Source organism: Tamandua tetradactyla, chromosome 8 (genome assembly GCF_023851605.1).
Source record: "Tamandua tetradactyla isolate mTamTet1 chromosome 8, mTamTet1.pri, whole genome shotgun sequence".
Classification (NCBI taxonomy): Eukaryota; Metazoa; Chordata; class Mammalia; order Pilosa; family Myrmecophagidae; genus Tamandua; species Tamandua tetradactyla.
In genome coordinates, this window is record NC_135334.1 from 9,699,515 (window position 1) to 9,708,853 (window position 9,339).

The following is a 9,339-nucleotide window of genomic DNA, read 5'->3' on the forward strand; positions in this document are numbered from 1 at the left end:
GAAGGAACCACTATTGCCAATTTCTTATGTACCATCCACAGGTAACAAGAGGCAGGGAGATGGGGGAAGACAGAGAATTCCTCTAAACGAAGTGGGACCAAAGTGACCTACACCTATGGTAAAACCCTACGATGCCTAACATGGGCATGTACTATCCCAGCCATCTTCCAATGATCCTCTCTTGGTTCCATATTCGGGGACTTGAGGTTCTGAGAAGTAAAGTGATTTGTCCGAAGACCTTAGCTATGGAGTAGAGGTCTTGGGATTTGAATCCACGCTGTCCCCTCTATGCTGTCCTAAGGGAGTAAGTGGTCCCCACAGGCCAATCACATGCAAACGGCTCTGAGTGCAGAGTTGAACGCCCTCACGTGAGCTGATGACACGAGCCAAGAAATGAACATGCCATGTCATATCCATGTGCTACATGGCAGGGAGTTCCTGAAGGTGGTAAGTATGATTCATGCACCAGGGCACTATCCCCCATCCCCAAACACTTCAAAATTTTTCTGAAAGCTCTGCTACCAAAAGAGGAAAAAAGTCAAAATAAAAACTGGATTGTGTCAAAAAAACGTTAGCAGCTGTGACTGAAAGATACATGGTAGGGGCAGATCTGTTGACTCAGAAGGGTCCATTTCTTAGCCATTTAGCAGCTTTTACCACACTTTAATCTTTTAGAGAAAGAAAGCAATTTAAAAAGTGGGGGGGTTAGTAGGGGGGTAAAACTAAAGGATTGCAACAGAAGGATTTGCTTCACAACAGCAGCTCATGGCAGCATGCAAGGAAAATATAGAGAAGAAAGCAATTGTTAAGCTATTCCAGAGAGAGAGTTTTTGAATACCGAAGTAGATGGGTGTCAATTCTGTATATTAAAACATTCAAAACACAGCTCCGTTCTCACAGAAGTTCCCTGCTATTGTAGTGCAAATTTATTTTTTCTCATCTACAGATTACAGACTCTGTAAAAGTGCACATTTAAAAGGGGGATGGGGTGCGGGAAGAGGGAGCATCTTCCCTAGGCACTTTACAGACCACCATTCGTTCCCTGGGGATTTTCCTGCTTCTGGACCAAGTTCCTTGAACTGCTCCATTCCCTAAGAAACTGCTATGCTTGATCAGACTCTCCAAAAAGCACCGCACTGGAAAATCATAAAGATCTAGTTCATGATCAGTCCTACCCATTCTTACTTCATCCTCTTTTCACTATCCCCCAACCATCATGGCCACAAAAGACTCTGGAGTCACTAGAATTCTGGACTCTGTCCTTAAGCTTGACCTGTCTACCTTCTATCTATAATTTGCTCACTGACTGCAACTTGAACTTGTCATACCAAGAGGCTGTAGCTGATTAAAATACCCATGCAGCCAGCTGTTTGCTCAGCAACAAACGCCATCCCAGCACCTATCTCTGGCTCTCCAGCATCCCATTAATTCTCTTCTTCTTCTTCATCTTTTACTCTCCAACTTCCAGTCTGCTCAGATTCTAGCCAAAGAAATGTGCTGTTCCCACTCAGGGTTCCTCATCTACAGCCAGGGATATTCCTCTGTCCTTCCTCACGAGGCTTCACCTTACTTCCCATTAAAAAATTCTTTTAAAAATAAAAGTCCATGATTCTTATTCTTGCAAAGGATAGACTAGCCTACTTAAAATTAGGTCTGAGTCACCTCCGGAGAACCTCTTTTGTTGCTCAGATGCAGCCTCTCTCTCTCTGCGCTGACACAGCAAGCGAACACACTGACCCCCTCCCCCCCACACACACGCGCGCGGACATGACTCCCAGGGGTGTAAATCTCCTTGGCAACATAGGACAGAAACCCCAGGATGAGCTTGAACCTGGCATCAAGGGATTGAAAAAGACCTCCTCAGCCAAAAGGGGGAAGAGAGAAATGAGACAAAATAAAGTGTCAATGGCTGAGAGGTTTCAAACAGAGTCAAGAGGTTAACCTGAAGGTTATTCATATGCATTATATAGATATCCTTTTTCATTTTATGGTGTATTTGAATGGCTAAAGGGAAGTACCTGAAACTGTAAAGCTGTGTTCTACAGTACAAAACAAATTAGCTTTGTTTCTTGAAGATGATGATATAATGTTATAGCTTCTACAATGTGACTGTGTGATTGTGAAAACTTGTGTCTGATATTCCCCTTTTTCTAGGGTATGGACAGATGACTTAAAAATATGGATAAAAATAAACAAATAATTAAGGGAACAAAGGTAAAATAAATTGGTAGATGGAAATACTAGTGGTCAGTGAGAGGGAGGAGTAAGGGGTCTGGGATATATGAGGTTTTTCATTTTTATTTCTTTCTGGAGTGATGTAAATGTTCCAAAAATGAACATGTTGATGAACATACAACCACGTGATGATATTGTGAGCCATTGGTTATACACCATGTATAGAATGTTTGTATGTTAAGAATGTTTGTGTTTGCACGTTGTTTTATCAATAAAAGAAGTCCATGGTTTCTAGTAAATCTCTCTTGGATTTTCCAAATATTTCAAATCACTCCATTTTCACCCCTTAGCATCTGTTTACCCCTCCATCAACTTGCATATTTATTAGCAAATTTGACTACATGCCAGACACAGAAAACATTTGTGTGATGCTTTACAGTTTGTAAATCATTTTTCTATCTGCCTTGCCACTTGATCTCCGCAGCAACCCCAGAAGTAGGAATGGCAACTATAATTACTGGTCCCATTTTACAGGTGAGAAAACTAAGACCAAGAGACCAGGTCGCTGCTAGGAAGTGGCGAAGCCAAAGATAGATCATATATAGAACTTCGGCACTTGCTGTTATACCTGAAGCTCACACCCCAGCCACCAGCCCATACACATACAGGCACATGTACATACCCACGCACACACACAGTCTATCTTGATAGTTACAATGAGTTGTAAGCATGTTTTAATCTGCTTTACTAATGTGTTTGTTCTATCTTCCCTTTAATCGATACGGTCCCTATAGACTGAATCCCAGAATGGTTCTCTGTCCTTGATGCTGACAGGAGGGAAGAAAGTCAAATAAATGCTTAAGGGCAAAGCTGGATAAAGGTTTCAGGCACACAGACGCTGTCCCATCTGAAATGGGAGCTCCGGGTATCATGAGCCAATGCAGGTGGTGTTTTACCCATTTAATAAATATTAGCGGGGCTTTTATTGGAGCAATTTTCATTCCATTCCATCAACACAGCATCGAATGAATCAGCTCTGCAGACTTCATCCCAGCCACACGGCCTCCCAGCGACACAAAAGCCAGTGCACGTGAAAAGCCCCCATAGTGGGCATATAATTATCATCAAACTGCAAACCCATTTCTCAAGGATCCTTTCCCATTGCTAGACAGCTGGATTAATCAGCACGGCCCGCTGTGGTTTTTGCATCTCTTAATTTACTACCAAACACTCCTTCTCTCCTGAGAGGAGATGTTTTGTTACGTGTAATTAGGCCATGTACGCAATCCTATGCGGGACTTGTTATTTTTGCACAGGAGGATTACGGCGCTGTCTCCAGGTGGGAACAGTGACACGCTGTAAGAACAAAGGTATGCCGCGTTCATTTGTAAAACTCTGCCGGCCAGGCACAGGCTCGGCTGGGGAGATGTTCGGGCTGGAGGCTCACGTGGGCTCAGCTCCTTAGACTAATTGTCTGGGGCCCAGAAGCATATAAAATAATGGCTGAAGCATATGGTATCTACTGCTTCTAAGGTTTTCTGCCTCCTGAGACAAGGCCAGCAGCAGCTACTGTGGGGGACCAACACCTCGGTGGGGACTTCTGAGGTTCGGCTTCCTGATACTCTGGCAGGACCTACATTGTGCTGTGTCTGCTTTTAGGGCAGGAAGAAGTGCCTGGGCTTTGGACAGTGAGTGTTTCTGAGGACCCTGAGCCCCAATCCTGGGGCTTTTCTCTATGGAAAACCTGATGCTCTCATGCACTCAGCATCATTTGAAATGAAACCCTCCAAGCTATCACACCGAAGCAAAATGAAAAGGGACTGCTAAAGCACCTTCTAACTTGTCTGAAAAACGCTTCAGTAACTGGCTTAGAACCTCCAGCCATGGCTCGAATTTACCGGAGGCAGCTGTATAGAATTAGAGTCAGACAGTGACAAATATGCTAAATTTACATTTTCTGCAGCTGGCTTTATTTCCCTGTTAATGATGAACAGGCAGGGTCTCTAGGGGTTTCTCAGGCGCAAAGTGTTTCACACAAGCAAGAGGAACACTGGTCAGATAGGAGGAGGAAGCTATGTGACACCAGCCGCTAGACGAGTTATCAGAGTCACGGGAAGGGTCACGCTTTGGATCTGAGTTCCTGGTGCCTGCTCTATCACTTACTAGCTGGGTGACCTTGGGCAAGTCACTTGAACATTGGAGCTTCCATGTCATCAATCATCTGAGGATACTAACAGCAGTAGCATCTGACTTCCCTCCCAGGGCCTTTGTGAAGCTCTATTATAAAGAGCTTTGTAATATTCCCCTCAACAAAGGAAAGTCCTCCTCATTCATAATACTGTCTCTCCCCCCTGATAACAGCTCTTATCTGTGAGTTGGGGGAGTTTGCTTTTGCAGCAGTGACTTTCCCTGTTAAGGCAGAGCCCTTCGTGAAGAGCTGAGGGGCCAGTGGCTTGTGCTCAGACACTCACCAGGAGACATCTCAAGAGACAGCAGTCCTAAGGTGCTGAGGGACAGGAGACGCCGCATCCTGCCCCTCAGGTTTGACACGGCATAATTGTTTTGACATATGATGGAATTCGTCCTCGCCTGGGTCAGAAAAAAAAAGCCCAATACTGATGCTTTTCATCTAATTTCAATTACAGTCATTAAAACCCTTACTGCTGAGTCAAGCCTTTCCAAAAAGCCATCCATGACAGCCATTACAGATGAGTTATTTATAGCAGTGCATGTTAATTTTACAGAACCACAGACCAGTGATTCATGGCTTGGCATTAAGGCGCGACATCATTCACTGGGCTGAGTGATCCCTGACATAACAAGCACCACGAGGACCTCTGCAGGGACGATTCAAGGCCTCAGACTCACAGGCCAGGCTGTGCAGAGTAGAACAACCAGAGAAGCTTGGCCTTGACCCACTCCAGCCAAGGAGACCTTCTGCTCGAAGGGGCGGGAGGAACAGTACAATCAGTGATGAGAGTGGAGGGTCACTTGTTAGGATTTCTGACTGCAATGACATTTGGTCTGGCCCAGAAGTGTGGCTTTTCCTTCCCATCCTCACTGCTCATAGGTTGGGCTTTCAGAAGACTTCATATTATGTGCTGCTGTTCAGTAACTCAAGGGGATTTCTGAAACTCACTGGACTTGATGGAAAAAAGACGTCTCTGGAGCCCAAGAAAGCCCAGCTTCCTTTTTTCCAAACTACTTCAACCTTGGGTTCATAAGTGCCACTTTGAGCGATCGATATTGGGCCTCTTGATTCTCGGTCTATTTGTAGCTGAATTTTCCCCTTGATTAAAAATTCACCGAGGCAGCCTGATGTGACATTTATGAGTTCCTGGAAGTCCATAAATGTTGAATGTTAAAAATTAGCACCAAATTGTTTAGATGATAAAAAGCAATAAGCAAGCTAGAGGTTTAATGTTCAACACTCCTTTATTTTTATTGTCTATCGGTGGGACCTCTTGAGAAGTGGATCTAAAACTTCATACAAATCACCTCCATTTTTTCACTTACCCCAATCGTTAAATAAGACTGTCTTCCAAATGAAGTTGAATTAAGCTCAGTGAATTTAAAACCATCCAACTTCTCTTTTTCCTTAGAACTTGATAACACTTTGTAAATTAGTAGCATGCAGAAGTTGCCTGCTCTATTTTAGTACAGGCTATGATAACTAATATTGAAGCTGATTACTTTTGTCTTTCATGTAGTAGTAATTCTGTAATCATTGGGAGGATAGGTTAGTAAAAATAAACCTTGTGATCTTCATTATTTTCGACTATAAGACTGTTTCACACTCTATACCCATAAATATTTCTTTCAAACAATTTTCTACCCACATCCCAGGTCTTTTTCCCTTGTTCCCTTCTTTTAAGTACTTTCTTCAGACATCTCTATAATATTCTCTCTGCAGACCCTTCTGGGCCATTGATCACAGTTCTAGGGGCTTTGCTTACTGCCTGGGAGACCTGTCTAGGCTAACGTCAATGAAGAGATGGAGAAGGTTAAATGATGAAGCTCTAATCAAGTAGCCCAAGCTCGTGCTACCTCTCTTACTGCGCAGCCATCCAGGGGGCAGGGGCAGTTTGTGTATGGAATCTGAATTCGGTCAATTTGTTGACATCGTATCCAAAATACAATGAGGCACTCTTCTGGACTGTCAGTTGGAAAACCAAGACATACTATTATGCTACAAGCTGAAATGAAGGACAGTGCAGTGATAAGGGGACAGAATCTAGAACCACGTTTCGTGGGTTGAGCCAAGCTTTACCCTTTACTAGGTATATGACTTTGTTACTAATCTCTCAATGGATCAGTGTTGTCTTCTGTTAAATGCAGGTAATGAGAGCAGCGGTCTCATACCTGGCACCTAGCACGCACTGTGTAAGTGTTATTGAAATAAATGTGCCTGTTAAATGAGTTATTCTTTAAAAAAATAATTACCCCTGCCCACTGCAAAGCAGAATGGTAGGAACTGTGGGGATATAGAAAATTAATTAACAAAATATTATGGTGGCCTGTAAGGACAGTTTCTGGAGAAAGGTAGAATATACTCAAATGTCTGTGAGAGTAGGACTGGTGTAGGCTTTAAGAGAGGTCTGCTCGTGCAATGTGTTGGACACAAAAAGGCAAGAGGGACTATTCTGGCTGGAAAGGGACCAAAGAAGTTTGCACACACATAACCTCTGAATTGCTCCTTAAAACATAAATGGTATTTCCAGGGCAGAGAGTGGGGGATAGAAGAAGACTATCCTGCTTGCACCCAGCAGAGCACAAAGCCAAATTGCTACCCTTCTCTCATTGATCCCACACTTTCTCCTCCCCACCTCCTCTCCCAGGTCTGCCTGCCTCTCCTCCCCTTTCCAATTCCTTCCCCCACGTGCACATTTCTACCACCATCCTCCCTTTTTTTTCCCCTTCAATGATTATCTTATTTTGTCTCCCTTTTAATCTCAAAAGCGATGGATGCAATTTTTTAAAATCAAATAAGAGACAAGAGTACAAAAGGAAAAGGAAAATCTTCATCCTCCACTTCCTACTCCCAAGAGGTAGCAACTGTGTGGTGGTTTTAAGAAATAGCCACCAGGCGGGCCACGGTGGCTCAGCAGGCAGAGTTCTCACCTGCCATGCTGGAGACCTAGGTTCGATTCCTGGTCCCTGCCCATGCAAATAAAAAGAAAGAAAGAAAGAAATAGCCACCAATTCCTCACCCTTCTCCATCTGAAAGGTGGGGTTATAGCCCTCCCCTTGAATCTGAGGGATCCAGGACCTACTTCAACCCAGAGTAGTGCAGAAGGGAAATCATGTGTTTTCCTAGGCTGTCATAAAAGCCTGTTGCTGCATCTACCTTGGTCACTGAACCCCTTTGAGGGGCCTCAGCAGCCTTCTAAGAAACCTGCCTTCCCTGAGACCACCTTACTATGGAAGCTCCATGCTGGCCTCCATGTGGGCAACATTCCAGCTCGTTCCAATCTTATATAGTGCTTATACAGGGTACTTCCTCCATGTTTATAAAGAGTACCTCTCTCAGTTAGCATAGTTCACAAATTCTACTACATGGTTATAGCATCATTTATCTAATCACTCTTCTAACAATAGCTATTGCAGTTGCTTCCAGACTCTTTGGCATTGCAAAACATGCAGCAGTGACCATTCTTATACCCCCCTTTTTGTGTACTTGCATGGGTATGTCTGCAGCATAAACTTCTAGAAATGGGATTTCCAAACAAAAGGTCATGTGATTTTAAAAAAGAAAATTATAATTTTTACCAAATTACTTTACAAACAGTCTGTACCAATTTAGTCTTCTCCCTATGGCACCTAAGAATGCCTATTTCCCTGGAACCTCACCAACACTGAGTATTATCAAACTTTTTAATCCTTACCATTTTGATGTCACCTCTTACAGCATGCCCCAGCTGTGTGCAGTGTAAGCTAGTTCTCCCAAGCATGCTGTCCCAGCCTGTAAATTCATGGAACTGAGCTGCATGTGGAAGTGCGGAGGGGCCATTCAGGATGATAAAGGACAATGATAATGCAAAAGGGCAAGCTATTATACAGCACAAGTGGATGAGAACTAATTTAAAATAAAGGTGAACCACAGTCAAGAGTGGCAGAGCAAATGTGTCAGAACATAATGAAATTCAGCTCAATGACATTTTCCTAATGCAGGTGTTATCAGAAGTACAGAATGATCCAGTGGGAAGAAGAGGGTTGGGGCATATGAGATGAGGGGAAAAGAAAGAGGAAGTTCTCTTGGCTATCAACAGGTTCACTGGACAGCTGTCTATAAATTTTATAAAAATTTTGTGATGATTGATTTTAACCCAGATGGTTTCAGGAAACAGTCAAAAGAGTGGGTCCCAAACCTGGCTAGTTAGCAATATTACATAGAGTGTTTTTAAAGAAAAATATGGATGTCACATCCTCCTCATCCCACCCGCATCCCTAAAGCACACACAGTCTCCCTAGATTGTGATTTAGCCAGTATACTCTTTTTTTTTTAACTCCAAGGCATCATCTCCAAGACAAGTTCAGGAAAACTTTTCTAGGACAAAGGTTCAAGTTTTAGTTGGTCTCAAAACCACTCACATGGCTTATGAAAATACAGATCTCTGTACCCCACCTCACTGATGGGTAGGTCTGAGCTGGGACTTGAGAATTTACATTTCTGACCTACTCCCAGGTGAAGCTGATCAACAGGGAAAGCCTTGAAGACTGCCACCCTGGGGAACTTGCTAGAAATGAAGAATCAACTGTGGGCCCCACCTCTGACTGAAAGAACCCAAGCCTGCATTTAATAAGATCCTCCAGGGATGGTTGCAGGTTGGGAGGCACTACCCAAGAGGTCTTATGCCTCTCTCACCATGCGCACTGTGAAGTGGGAGCCCTTTTGTCCTGGAAAGTGAACAGGGAAGAATTCTGGACTCAGAGTCAGGAGACCTTTGTAATGAAATCCATCACTTCACTTCTATTGGTTCTACTTCCTCATAAATAAAATGAAGAGACAGGGCCAAATATTTGATCAGATTCCTTCCTTTCCTTCCCATGAATCTGACTTGGTAATTTCCAAGAACTGAGCTTTGTAAATGAATCCAGACTAGATTCTGAACACAGAGATCTAACTTTATATTACAGCTTACTTGGCTATTGGACTAACTCCTA

General features: G+C 43.4%; 1 long non-coding RNA gene across 1 annotated transcript in view; it reads right to left on the reverse strand.

Annotated features, from left to right (window-relative positions):
* Positions 1–9,113, reverse strand: part of LOC143643167 (uncharacterized) — a 34,709-nt gene extending 25,596 nt beyond the window's left edge. The window contains exon 1 of the long non-coding RNA XR_013156167.1: positions 9,041–9,113. This is a non-coding gene — a long non-coding RNA (uncharacterized LOC143643167). The remainder of the gene's footprint in view (positions 1–9,040) is intronic.
* Between the last annotated feature and the right edge of the window lie 226 nt (positions 9,114–9,339).